This window comes from Bombina bombina, chromosome 8 (assembly GCF_027579735.1).
Source record: "Bombina bombina isolate aBomBom1 chromosome 8, aBomBom1.pri, whole genome shotgun sequence".
NCBI lineage: Eukaryota > Metazoa > Chordata > Amphibia > Anura > Bombinatoridae > Bombina > Bombina bombina.
In genome coordinates, this window is record NC_069506.1 from 143,931,893 (window position 1) to 143,946,834 (window position 14,942).

A 14,942-nucleotide genomic window follows, 5' to 3' on the forward strand; every position below is an offset into this window, starting at 1 on the left:
CCGCATATCCCTTTGGAGGGGGGCGGGGGTTTTCTGACTCTTATGAGATATATCAACCTGAGGCTTTAGTTTGAGGTTTTCTGATTGGTCTGCTGGAACATCTGATGCTTCCTGGTAGGCTCCAGTTGCTATTCAACTGGGCTGACAATGTCGGCCGAGGGTTGGCCTCTAGTAGGGTGTTTTCCATTGATTAATCTTCTCACTTAGGGTGGAAAATTTTTACGTGTTCTCCTTGGGTTGGAGGTACCTCAGTATCTGTTGAAAGCCCATAGGTCCTTGTTATTCGCGCCTCATAGGGTTTTTCACCTTGCGTTCTCAGTATCACGGAATTGATTACTGGTATCGGAATGCTGTGGGTCAGAGTACTTCTTCCCTGGAGGATTGTTTTTTCTTATTGAAGGCTGCAGTGTAGGGTTCCTTGGTCCCAAGCATGAGGTTCCTGTCATTGTTCAGGGTAGCATGCTAATTTTTAGTAGCGGTAAGAGTTCTACTCTGGGGCTTTAATGCCTCGTAGATCCATCCTTTTTTTCTTCTTCCAAGGATCTGAGACTCGCCTTGGGGGCTGGGACCGTTATCCTGGAAGGAAGGCCGGGGATCAGTCTGCTTTTGCAGCATGGACCGTTTACTTTTTAAATCTGTCCTATCTCTTGTTGGGGGGACTGAGTGCCCATCTCTCTACCGACGGCGCCTGTTGCCGGGATGGATCGCTCCTTGGATTCCGGAATTTTCTGGTTGGGAGCTGTTGTTGAGATTTTTCAGCACTTTTCAGTGGGATGAGTCCCATGATGGCTTAAGACGACTCTCTGTTGCCTGTGGATGGGTCATTGCGAGTTTTGCTCACAGGTGACTCTGTGCCCTCTTGAAGAGCTCTTTTTAAGCTGCTGGGAAGGTTTTCCTGTCTCTGCTTGTCTATGCTTAACCTGACAGGTCTTGTCTAGGTTACAAGGGGGAACTCGGGGGTTCTGGAACACCATAGTTGGTATGGTGCTGTGTCACGGATGTGAGGGTGGCCTTCCGGTCATCTTAGTGACGTTTTCTCCTGACTATGGACTTATCTTCTGGTCCTTGTTGTCCTAGGGAGTATGTTCCCTGGACAGTGGTCCTGCAGTAACCTCGGGTTGCTCTAAGTTGATTTGGTCTTTTGAATGTCTCATGGGGCCTCTATTCTCCCTCTCGGGGGTAGATAGAGATTTTGACCAGTTTTTAATTTAAGTCCGTTTTGGATGGTCCTTCGGATCTCCTAGGTTCCTCTACTCTCCCTCTCGGGGGTTGATAGAGGTTTTTCGGTTTTGGATTTGTGGGAGTTCTGTGCCGCAGGGCTGACTCCTCTGAGGCCTTATGCTCAGCAGACTCTGGGTCTTAGTGGTCTCTAGCACTGCTTTGCAGGTTGTGTAACTGATGAGTGGTTACCCAGACTCTAGTTTTTCCCTTATCGTTATAGTTTTTTGCAGTGTGTTGAGTAATTTCCGGCTGTGGTGCCTTTCGAAGGAGCAGGTTTTTTGTACCCACCCTTTGTTTGCATGCAATATCCTCTAGCTATTGTTTTCCCAGAAGTAATGAATGCAGCTGTGGACTCTTCCTGTTTAAGAAGAAAAACATAAATTATGCTTACCTGATAATTTTCTTTTCTTCTGACAGGAATAGTCCACAGCTTCCGCCCGTGCTTTATTATGGGACGGCAGTATATTTTTGTCTTCTGGCACCTTTTTTAAAATCACCCTGATATTTCTCCTGCTGTTCCTTGTTTCCTTGGCAGAATGACTGGGGGATGAGGGGAGTGGGGGAGGTGTTTGAAGCCTTTGGCTGGGGTGTCTTTGCCTCCTCCTGGTGGCCTGGTTCTGAATTCCCAAAAGTAATGAATGCAGCTGTGGACTCTTCCTGTCCGAAGAAAATAAAATGATCATGTAAGCATAATTTGTTTTCTTGACTTTTATAAAACATAACATAAAATAAATGTAAAAATAAAAAATAAGGGCCAGATTACAAGTGGAGTGCTTATTAACGCTCCCGCACAAGCGTTAACTGTGCTAGAGGTAAGCTTGTTGCGCACATCGAGTTGCGTTTGTATTATGAGTTGAAATTAAACTGTACAAATAGCTAAACTTAGAATATTGGGTGCTTGTTCACATATTCCCCCAAAATAGTGGGGGGAAAACTAACACCCCCAAACCCGATCGCATATTCTCATGTGAGCAAACTGAAAATATGAATATTTTACATTCCAATGTTCTTCACATAGAAGAATATGTTCTATTTATTTATAAATAAATATTTTTTTATATAGGCGGCGAGAGCCCAGGAGCTTGTTACTGATGGGATATAGGTACATTCCTACCAGGAGGGGGCAAAGTTTCCCAAACCACAAATGCCTATAAATACATCCCCACCTCACTCATACCTCAGTTTTATAAACTTTGCCTCCTTATGAGGTGGTAAAGCATGATGTGCTTGATTCTTCAGTGAAAGGCACTTCTAAGCATATTAAAAGCCCAGTTCCTCTCTAAGTACAGTATTTATCTGAGGGATGTGAAGGGAGTATTGCCTGATGATACCATGTTTTCGCCTATGGGAAATCTATTTATTAGGCTCTCTGTAAATTTGGTCTCAGGAATTCATCTGCTGCTTCCCTTTACAGATCGACATTATACTCCTCTACCATTACCTCTGCTGATATGTTTCAGCACTGGTTTGGCTGTCTGCTTTATGTGGATGGGTGTCAATTTTGTTGGGACACTCTCAGCTATGGAATGCACTTTAGTCAGTAACATTTTTAATGTATATTATGTATATATTTAGCCATGAGACTGGTCTGTTTTAGTTCCTCTTTAACAGTTTGTTTATAGCATCAGAATTGGAAATGATGCTTATATGGGAGTTTTTGTTTTATTTTCTTACCTTTTGGGCCGCAATCATGGAGGTTCATTTTCAAATTTTGTGGGCAATAACTATTAAAAATACATAGAACATATTTTTTGCTATGTGCAGAACATTGGAATGTGAAATATTTACAAACAATACATTCTTAAAACCTTTTATTAAATACGAATGCCTGTAAATAAATAAATATATATATATATATATATATATATATATACACACACATCTTTAACATTGTATATGTATGTATCTCAATGCCTGCCTTTTTTATATATATATATATATATATATATATATATATATATATATATATATATATATATATTTTAAACACCTCATATCTTTTAAGCCCTTATAAATTTTGTGTGCAATATTTTTTTAAAAATAATTTTTATTAGTGTTTTTATGAGTTTAACTATACTTTGGTAATGTATTTTTAAAGTGTTTTGTGCAGCGTTTTAGATTTGCAAAACGGTTAACCAGAGCTCTGGTCATGCGGTAATCATTCTATCTTAATTCACGATTGCATTCAAGTAAGTGCATTTACTTTCAACCCTTAATCCCATCAGTAAGCCCAACAAGTGCAAACACCCACGATAAACTGCTAACGTGCAAACATTTGAGCTCCACTCGTAACCTGACCCCTAATATATTAGAGGCCTTTATTGGAGCAGGTACAAAAAAGAGAGAAGTTTGACAGTACCCAGCACTCACAAAACACTATATAGTAACAGTATGCATTGAAAACCGGATTGTGTCCAGAACTGGTTATTAAAACGTAACTTTTACTAATGATAGAATAAAAAGGGTGGTAAATAGTACCAAATGTATAACATAAATATGTGAGACATACATTTAAAACTTAGATTAAGAAACAGATCAGGACTGTGTGTGTGAGACTTCAAAAACAGAATTACTTCCCTGGGTAATAGTTCAAATACACCGTAACCCTCAGGGCTCAGAGAATACACGGATTGCTCTAAAGCTAATCTAAAAAGGGGATTGACCCCAACAACATTACCTAATCTGAGCAATACTGGTACCTAGAGCAGGAGAGGAAACGGTTTATAAATGACTGATTAAGGAAGGCAATTGCCACATCAATATAAGCTTAGAAAAGTCCCAGGTAAACACAAATTAGCAAGTCTCATGCAGACAGACAAGGCCTGATGTACATTTCGCAGCTAGCACGGCTTTCTCAGAGGCTAACCAGAGTCAGGGCCCCAACCCGGTATTTGTATCGTCATTGACCAATAGAAATTGGTTCTAAGCACACACCTCTAGATGCAGCCTATCACAAGAGGCTTAATGTAATTGGTTAAAGATTCATCACATGATCGTATCAAGCAGGTGTCAGGATAGTAACATGTTGAAACAATTTTGTGATATAAGGTATTAGATATTTGCTACATTGTTTCAAAATCAAGAATAGGTGTCAGGAGCATTGAAAGATGACAGCAACCGTTCCATCCCAACATGATTTACTAAACTCGATTGTAAATTTCAATCATGCAGGTCTAGCTTACTCAGAATTGTCACTCCCACCTGGTCAAAGATTAATTCTATCCACCAATTGGATTCGAAAGTGTCTTACAATACAAAAATCTGCGTTTATTACCAATAACAGATTTTCATTCACACCTTTCAACACACATATAATGAGATTCATCCTTCCTATGTCACACATAGGAAAATCCTCAATTGATGCATAAATCCTCTCCATGTATGTTGATAGAAAATTTGATTGCGTTTTTCAAAAAACAATCATAAGAGAATGATGTTAACATCCTTCCTATATCACATGAAGGTGAATACTCTATTGATGTAGAAAAATAAATAAATAAAACCTCTCCATGTATATTGATAGAAAATTTAAATTTATTTAAGTTTTAATTGCGTTTTTCAAAAAACGATCATGAGAGAATGATGTCAAAAATCATTCACAAATTGACTTAAATAAGACACACTCTTCTTATCTGTCAGAGCAAAGAGTAATGTTAACACGAATAAGTATATTGACTCTATTGAGACGGAGTCTTCTTGTGTGTCCCTAGTAGATTAAGTGCATAAAATAGCTTGATATTAAAAATCTATATGTAAGATTTATGAATAATATCACGTAATGCGTATCACATTTCGAATAGCGAATCAAAAAAGGGGGGGACATTGTTTGCAATATTTCAGCCAATATTATCACTATAGTGCAGATCCTGCCCATTAGTGGATTAACCAAATTTAATTGCATTTTTCAACAAACGATAATAAAAGAATAATGTCAACACTAATCCACCAATTGACTTAAATTGAACATACTATTCTTATTTATAAAAGCAAAGAGTATTGTTTCTTATGCCTCTCCATGTATATTGATAGAAAGTTTAAATTTTAATTGCGTTTTTCAAAAAACGATCATGAGAGAATGATGTCAAAACTCATTCACAAATTGACTTAAATCAGACACACTCTTCATATCTGTCAGAGCAAAGAGTAATGTTAACACGAATAAGTATACTGTATTGACTCTATTGAAACGAAATCTTATTGTGTGTCCCTAGTAGATTAAGTGCATAAAATAGCTTGATATCAAAAATCTGTATGTAAGATTTATGAATAATTTCACGTAATGCGTATCACATTTCAAATAGCAAGACTTGGTAGTGATTCGAGGTTGGAGCCCATCTTGATGGATAGGAGATATTATCCTACCTATTGCCCTCTATTCCTCTATTTTGCCCAGAGGAAAAATGACGAAACGTATTAGTGTTATTATGGATATGGTTATCATTATTGAAATTCTGTGATTTTAAAATCCTTTGGCCATTATGTTGCCCTTTATGTGTATTATATGAATTTTCCTTATATTGATTTCCCTTATTTGGTTTGTACCCATTATTATGTTGAAAAGTGACTCTATTTTGTTTGAAATTTTCCTGATTATCATGGGAATATGAATTACTATAAGAACTATAACGTCTATTGTTCTTATTCTTATTTTTATTATTATTTTTATAATTGTTTTTGTTCACAACATAATACTCATGCTTTTTATTATTATTCAAATTAGGAAATTTCCCAGGAGCTTTGTGTTCATGTCCTGCCTGGCTGTGGCCCCCAGTGGATTCATAATCCTCATGTGTTCTAAGTGTATTTGGTTCTACAACCCTCCTATCCTTATTATATGTGTGTACTTGGTTATTTGTGTAGTCCTCTAAATCCCTGCGTAGTTTTTTAATTTGGCCTGAGCTAATTCATGGCTTAATTTGGAGTTACGTTCCTGTATATTATCATTGAGCTTTTTCCACCTATCTTCATCTTTAAACTGTTGGATCTTAGGTAATATGGCTTCAACAGCTATACCTATTTTATTTAGTTTGTATTCCCTATATTTGACAAGTATTTTTAATAATGTCATCGAACAATCTTGGAGTGCTTTCTCCCACTCCGTGGTGAATTCCACTTCCTCCAGATCAAAGGCTGGATATTTGGAAATTCTCAAACCTCTTGGCACTACTTCATGCAACACATAGTTATCAAGAAGCAAAATATCTTGCCATTCCTTCACATCATTGTTTAATAACTTTTCTAAATCCCTAATTAGGTCTATTGGATTTATATCAGTCCCAACATTTTCAGTGGTGGGATTGATGTTATTCAATAGATTGTGTGATCTCTGTCTACTATGTCTTAGAGGACAGTCCCCAAACGATTGTTCAAATGGTCTACCCATTTCACAAGTTCGATCCATAATTGATTATATTGGTAGCAGGTAGTTATGTTATGTATGATAATAGCTAAATATATGGGGATACATTTATGGGGATAAAATCATGCAGAAATATACAAAATAGATAAAACTGATATAAATTATACAGTCTAGAAATACAGACTTCAAAATAAGAAAGGGTTTCGCTGCAGCAAATTGCTGTTGCGCTACCCTTAACAAATTTTATACACTTGTAGCTAAAAAAGGTGCTTTCAGTATGACCTTGTTGCTACACCAATGAATCGTGGACTCTCAGGAAGAAAAGTTTTTTTTTATACATATCCCAATATGTCCATAGGGATGTAGTCCACAGTCTTGTGTATGAATGTATATCACAAGAAATTAAATTCAAAGCAAATATATGCCCCACCGACCTTGTATCAAAGAACTTGATAAAGATACTGAATCTGAAGTACGGGTGTGGGTCCGTACGTAAAGTGACCCTTTTAATCCACACTGTAAGGTACTTGATTTGGTGTGTTTCGCAATGACTATGGGGCTGAAACTTCGTGTTGTGCGAGGTTTTCTGCAAAACGTATCCCAAAAGTGTAGGCACTGTAGAAAATAGAGAAGAAAAAACACAAGCGCCCACAAACGGACCTCTAAGGGTAAAAGTTTTAACACAATTTAATTAGCGCTATATTTAAAGCACGTACAAGATTAAAAATAAAATGTAGCAATGAGTGATAATGTAACCGTGAACAGCTTCCTCTGCATGACTGACGAACTGCTGTGATCTTAACTGTATTCACCGGTCTGGCGTGTAGATCTCTGATGCAGCTGATTCGCTTGTGACAGTCTAGCTGGCGTTGCTGCGATGTCATGAATCCTCTTCCTCGACCTGGATCATAACCATTACTTATAACATCATCTTCCCCATCATTTTCATATGTGCTGAGGGAAGATAGTGGATTTTCTGAAAGATCTCTATTATCTAGAGGTTGAGTGTTACTATCTTCTCTTAATATTTCTAATGTTTGTAGTGTTCGTAAACTATCTAAATCATTAGCATCCAGAGTGACATCGGCCTCTCTTCTCAATGGCAGGCTGGGTTGTTGTTTGATAAAATATCGTTTCAATGTCATTTTATGAATCTATTTTTGAAGATCAATATATGTTTTGAACTTGTTTGGAGATGCCTTAGGGGCAAAATTAAGACCCCTGGCTAACATTTTAAGGGTAGCGCAACAGCAATTTAAAAGTATTTGTTTAAAAAAAAAAATCTGTTGTAAGCTGCAGCGAAACCCTTTCTTATTTTGAAGTCTGTATTTCTAGACTGTATTATTTATATCAGTTTTATCTATTTTGTATATTTCTGCATGATTTTATCCCCATAAATGTATCCCCATATATTTAGCTATTATCATACATAACATAACTACCTGCTACCAATATAATCAATTATGGATAGAACTTGTGAAATGGGTAGACCATTTGAACAATCGTTTGGGGACTGTCCTCTAAGACATAGTAGACAGAGATCACACAATCTATTGAATAACATCAGTCCCACCACTGAAAATGTTGGGACTGATATAAATCCAATAGACCTAATTAGGGATTTAGAAAAGTTATTAAACAATGATGTGAAGGAATGGCAATATCTTTTGCTTCTTTATAACTATGTGTTGCATGAAGTAGTGCCAAGAGGTTTGAGAATTTCCAAATATCCAGCCTTTGATCTGGAGGAAGTGGAATTCACCACGGAGTGGGAGAAAGCACTCCAAGATTGTTTGATGACATTATTAAAAATACTTGTCAAATATAGGGAATACAAACTAAATAAAGTAGGTATAGATGTTGAAGCCATATTACCTAAGATCCAACAGTTTAAAGGTGAAGATAGGTGGAAAAAGCTCAATGATAATATACAGGAATATAACTCCAAATTAAGCCATGAATTAGCTCAGGCCAAATTAAAAAACTACGCAGGGATTTAGAGGACTACAAAAATAACCAAGTACACACATATAATAAGGATAGGAGGGTTGTAGAACCAAATACACTTAGAACACATGAGGATTATGAATCCACTGGGGGCCACAACCAGGCAGGATATAAACACAAAGCTCCTGGGAAATTTCCTAATTTGAATAATAATAAAAAGCAGGAGTATTATGTTGTGAACAAAAACAATTATAAAAATAAGAATAAGAATAAGAACGACAGACGTCATAGTTCTTATAGTAATTCATATTCCCATGATAATCAGGAAAATTTCAAACAAAATAGAGTCACTTTTCAACATAATAATGGGTACAAACCAAATAAGGGAAATCAATATAAGGAAAATTCATATAATACACATAAAGGGCAACATAATGGCCAAAGGATTTTAAAATCACAGAATTTCAATAATGATAACCATATCCATAATAACACTAATACGTTTCGTCATTTTTCCTCTGGGCAAAATAAAGGGCAATAGGGAGGATAATATCTCCTATCCATCAAGATGGGCTCCAACCTCGAATCACTACCAAGTCTTAGAAGACCATAATGATAATGAACAAGTAGATTGGAATACCCAGGGAGCTAAACCCAGACATGTAAATCATCATGTTAAGCATAGTCCCAATGGAAATGGTAGGGAACAAAGAGAAAGAAATGAGCGTGCAAATATTCATGAGCAGAGCCATTTTTTAGAATACAGAGACGGACCAGGGTCCCACACTTTAACCAATATGACACCTCAAAAAGAAAAAGAAGCGAGGAACTAGAGGAGGACGAAGTGTTCAGAGAGCGAGATACAAGAAGAAAGTTTTAGAGAAAAATATGGAGAACATATATGATCTCACAAAAAGAAAGCTAGATAATCAAGAAATTAACATTTTAGCCAGGGGTCTTAATTTTGCCCCTAAGGCAGCTCCAAACAAGTTCGAAACATATATCGATCTTCAAAAATACATTCGTAAAATGACATTGAAACGATATTTTTTTTTTAAATATTTTTATTGAGGTATAACAGATCATACATTAAATCGAAATACTTGGTCAAGAACATATCACACTTAGACATATTTTCAACATAACATGTTATATAGAAACCTGACCTTTAGCTAAAAACCATAACCTCGTTAACTTTTCATTTTTACGAGAGAAATACATAAAAAGAGAAAAGGAAAGAAGAGAAAGAAAGAAGAGAAGAAAAGAATTGTCATTTAGATTGTGGAATTCAGACTTCAAGTTTCTCGTATACCCTCTATCGTAAGCCATCTGACTTCAATATCTATTTAATTATCATATATGTTATATATATATTCTTCCCAAATAAAGAGAATCTCATGAAAGAAGTCTATGCGTTGTGATTTCATGTAGTGGTATTCCTCTAATTGAATAGTTTTGTGCATTGTATCAATCCACTGGGCAGTATTTGGGATTGAGGATTGTTTCCAATATTTTGTTATTAGAGTCTTGGCGCTATTGGAGGCAATTTGAAGTATGGACAAATGTGTTGCCAATAGTTTCCTGGGGGGTTTATTTAGGAGCCAGACTAACGGTTCCTGCGGGATAGTGGTCCCCAGCATCTTCTCCGTTTGGTTTATAACATCTCTCCAGAAGGGGGAAATGTTTGGGCATAACCACCATATATGTCCCATAGTGCCTCTCCCTCTGTCGCAACGCCAGCATATGTCTGATCTTTGAGGATATAAGGTTTTTAAACGTGTAGGGGTATAATACCAACAATGCAATATTTTAAAATTAATTTCTAGTATTCTAGCTGATGTGGAAGCTTTCATTGTTCTTTTAAATATCATATGTTTCTCCTTTGGGGAGATACTAAGATTCAACTCTGATTCCCATTTTTGGATATAATGATGTTCTAGGCCTAACGGTTCTTGTTGTAGCATGTGGTATATAATTGATAGAGTGTGCCTAATCGGATGTGCAGACATGCATAGTTTCTTAAAATTGGTAGGTGATCTCAACATATTATTTTTCCCTTTGTGGTTCTGAAGAAAAGAGTGTGCTTGCAAATAGAAAAACCAATTATTAAATATATGCAGGTCATCTTCTAGGAGTTTCAACCTTGTATGCATTTTGCCTCCCTCTGATAATGCAAAAAATGGTAAGTTGCTCTTTTTGTCTAGGGGGTCTAATTTAGCAATTCCCAATCCTGGGAGAAATTCTGAATTTCCAAGCAAGGGTGTCAATGGGGATGGTATAGAGGAAAGCATGGGATATTTTACTAATAACCTATTCCACATTTTGTATGTCTCTTCTGTAATAAAATTACCCACCATTCTCAGACGGCCTTCAGAGCCATCCAGCCAACACAGAGAACCCAGGTGAGAACACTGATGCATTTGATGTTCGATCCGCACCCAGATTTTGTCAAGGTAATTAGTGTTCCAGTCTACTACCCGCTGTAAGAAAGTCGCCTGTCTATATTTCTCAAGATCTGGAACACCCAGACCCCCCGACTCTTTTGGGAGAGTCATTAACTTTCTATTAATTCTAGGATGTTTCCTATCCCATATATAGTCATTAATTATTCTCTGTAGTGAGGGGATGTAGGATGAAGGGAGGGGGATTGGAACCGTCTGTAATACGTATAAAAGTCTGGGCAGTATATTCATAGTGATTGTGTTCATTCTCCCTAGCCAACTAAGGTGTTTAGATCTCCAGGAGCTTAAGTCTGCTACAATGTTCTTTTTGAGAGTTTCATAGTTAAGAGTTAATAAGTCAGCCTGGTTGTGAGACAGGAAAATCCCCAGATATTTAATGGAAGAGGATTGCCAGTGAAAGGGGCAAATTTGTTTTGTAAGATTAAGTTCTTCAGACAGGTTAATGTTCATGATTTCAGATTTTGATTGATTAATTAAAAAGTTGGACACTATTCTGAAATCATGAAGTTCTGTCATTAATTCAGGGATTGACTGGCTAGGTGACGACAATGTAAACAGGATGTCATCCGCGAATAGCGAAAGTTTATAGGTATGATTCTGAAGGGTTAGGCCGCAAATATTTTTATTTTCCCTTATTTTTAATGCCAGTATTTCTATAGCGCATGCGAAAAGTAGGGGGTATAAGGGACATCCCTGTCTGGTGCCATTTTTAATATAGAAGGGGGCTGAGAGATCTCCATTTACCAGTATGCGCGCGCTTGGGCTATTATATAAAGCAAAGATTTTCCCTAAGATACCCTTGCCAAATCCGAATCTTTCTAAAATGTGGTGCAAAAACGTCCAATCTACCCGATCGAACGCTTTCTCAGCGTCTGTGGATACCATCACTATTTGTGAGTCAGAAGAAAGTGCATGTTGGATTAAATGAAGGGAGCGAATTGTGTTATCCTTGGCCTCCCTATTAATAACAAAACCAACTTGGTCTCCGTGTATCAAAGAGGGCATAATAGGGCCTAATCTATTTGCAAGTATTTTGGCAAAGATCTTTGAATCGTTATTGAGCAAGGAGATCGGACGGTAATTCGTAACCATATCTGTTGATTTCCCAGGTTTGGGCAATAATACTATTGTGGCCTCTAATGATTGTTGCAAGAAGGGAGTGGCATCATTTATAACGTTATAAAGTCTACATAACTGGGGGGCAATTATGGGTTGAAAGCTTTTGTAGTAAAGATTGGTGAAGCCATCCGGCCCTGGAGCTTTACCATTAGGTAAATGTTTGATGACATTAATAACTTCTTCAACTTGAATTGGGCTATCTAATTGTTCTTGTTGTTCTTTTGATAGGGTGGGGATCTGTATGCTATCTAAATATCTCTTGATATGGGAGCTAAAGGAGTCATCGCGTCTAGTGACTATGGGGTCAGAGTCTTTCAAATTATACAGACCTTCGAAGTATTCTCGAAATGCGTTAGCTATAGAAGTGGTATTAGAACATGTGGAGCCTTTCGCATTTTTAATTGACATAATAAAAGATCTATTTGTTCTTCTACGTAATTTCCTAGCTAAGAATCTCCCACTCTTATTGTCGCTGTCAAAATAAACTTGTTTAAGTCGGAGGGCATTTTTCTTATATCTATGTAGGAGTTGAGAGTTCATTTCCTGTCTTTTGTTACAGAGTTCGGTATACACAGGTTCATCTCCCGGGTTCTGTCTGTGTTGGGACTCCAAAGCGGTAATTTGTTGTAATGTTGTTTCTAATCTAGCTCTTTGTTGTTTAACTTGAAAGCTTTTATGGCTAATACATTCTCCCCTAATGACACTTTTATGTGCTTCCCACACAACTCTTTCGTCCATTTGTGGAGATGAGTTTAGTTCAAAATATTCGGCTAAAGATTTCCCCAATTTTTCATTTATTAGTGTGTCTTCTATTAGAGAGGATTCAAATTTCCAATTAAATGTTTTTTGAGAGATGTTGGGCCAATGTAGACTACAGCTCATAAAAGAATGATCTGACCATGTGCATGTTAGGATCTTGCTTTGTACTATATAGGAGAAACTAGAGACATCCATGAACAGGTAGTCTATCCTAGAGTATAATTTGTGTGGGGCAGAATAAAATGTGTAGTCTCTTGTATGTGGGTTTAGAGATCTCCACACATCGTGTACTGCTAAGTCCCTCATGTTCTGTTTTATTGCTGTGATTCGTTTGGATGGGATAGACGAGGAGTGTGCAGAGCAATCAATATGTGGGTTGAGTGGTGTATTGAAGTCACCTCCAATAATCAAAGCTCCCTTTGCATTGTCAAGTAATCTGTTTGTTATCGTCTTGAAGAAGAGATGTTGTTGTGTGTTTGGGGCATATATACAAACTAAAGTTACAAGCTTTCCATACAGTTTACCCGTTACTGCTATAAATCTACCCTCTTTATCTTTGTGGGTAAAAAGCTCCTGAAAAGGAATATTGCTTTTAATCAGAATCCCAACCCCGTTTGTTTTTGTAGTATTGGAAGAATAGAAGCATTGGCCAAATTTAAATTTATAAGTTTGTGGTTCCCTACCTCTTTTGAAATGCGTCTCTTGAAGCATGACTATATCACTCCTATGTTGTTTAAAGTCAGAGAGAGTTGAATTTCTTTTGAAGGGAGAATTTAGACCTTTGGTATTAATGGATATTATCCGGAGTTGTTTTATTTGTTTATCTGTCATAGAAAAAGTTGGGTGGGTGTAGGGTTCTTTTTTTACAAAATGCAGTACTCTTGTTTGAGGTATTGTTCTGAAAGCTATAGGCTAACGAGTAATGACAATCAAAGGGTGAAAAAAGAGTGAAAGAAAAAAGAGTAAAAGGTAAAAAGAGTTCAACAAAGTGAAAAAAAGGATACATACACAGTTTGTAGAGACAGGGGTTGGGTACCAGAGATTCTACTATTAATAAGTGGAGTTAAGAGAAGACAATCTAAAAAAGTCTTAAAAAAAAAAAAACAAAAAAAAAAAAAAAAAAGATAGTGCTAAGTCAGTCCTATTTATATGAGACAAATACATCAACCAACAAAATGCACATTTCTAACTAAACTACAAAATTTAAATTTCTATCCGTAAATACATGGCTAATTCACGCATAAAATGCTCTATTGCAACTCTCAAATATTCAGGGCAAAATTATATTCTACCTTAATGACACTACTATTGTGTCTTGATTAATAGGTGTTAGATAAGGTATCAATGCCTGAAGACATTTCTGCTAGCTTTTGTTCATAGAATATGCAACATGTGTCTAGAGGAAAAAGAGCATAATATATAACAACCAAAGAACCATCAAATAACATAGTAAACACAGCGAACAAAAACAGTAAACATAACATTTTCTTTCTTATTTTTTCTCGTCAGAGAATTACGAAAAGGATATAGACTGCCCAATTATGAGCAGTTAGTCTTTGTGAGATCCAAGATTAAGACCTCCAAGAAGTCATGTAGGAAGGTTAGATTTAGCAACTGAGTCAGAGTTTGTTTGTCTGGGAGGCCTTTTCCTGTATTGAACAATGTTCCATTCAGGTCTCCTGTCTTTCGGGCGAGATGTCATCCCGCTTGTAGCGGGTGTGTTATCTTGTATTGAAGGTGCAGGAATTTCAAGGTTAATGCCTTTGGAAAAAGAGTCCAAGTAATCCAAAGTTCTGTAGATCCAGGTTTTACCCTCAAGTGATACGATGAGAGCAAATGGATATCCCCAGCGGTATCTTATGTTGTGTTTTTGTAAAGTAGCTGTAATAAATTTAGCGTCTTTTCTTTTTTGGAGAGTGATAGGGCTTAGGTCCAGGTATGCCTGAATCTCATGATCTTGATATTTGAGATTAGGGTTATCTCTAAAGAGTTGCCAAATAATGTCCTTATCTTTAAAGCTAAGGAATTTAATTATAACATCTCGTGGTGGACCTTGATTTGAAGGTTTTGCTCTC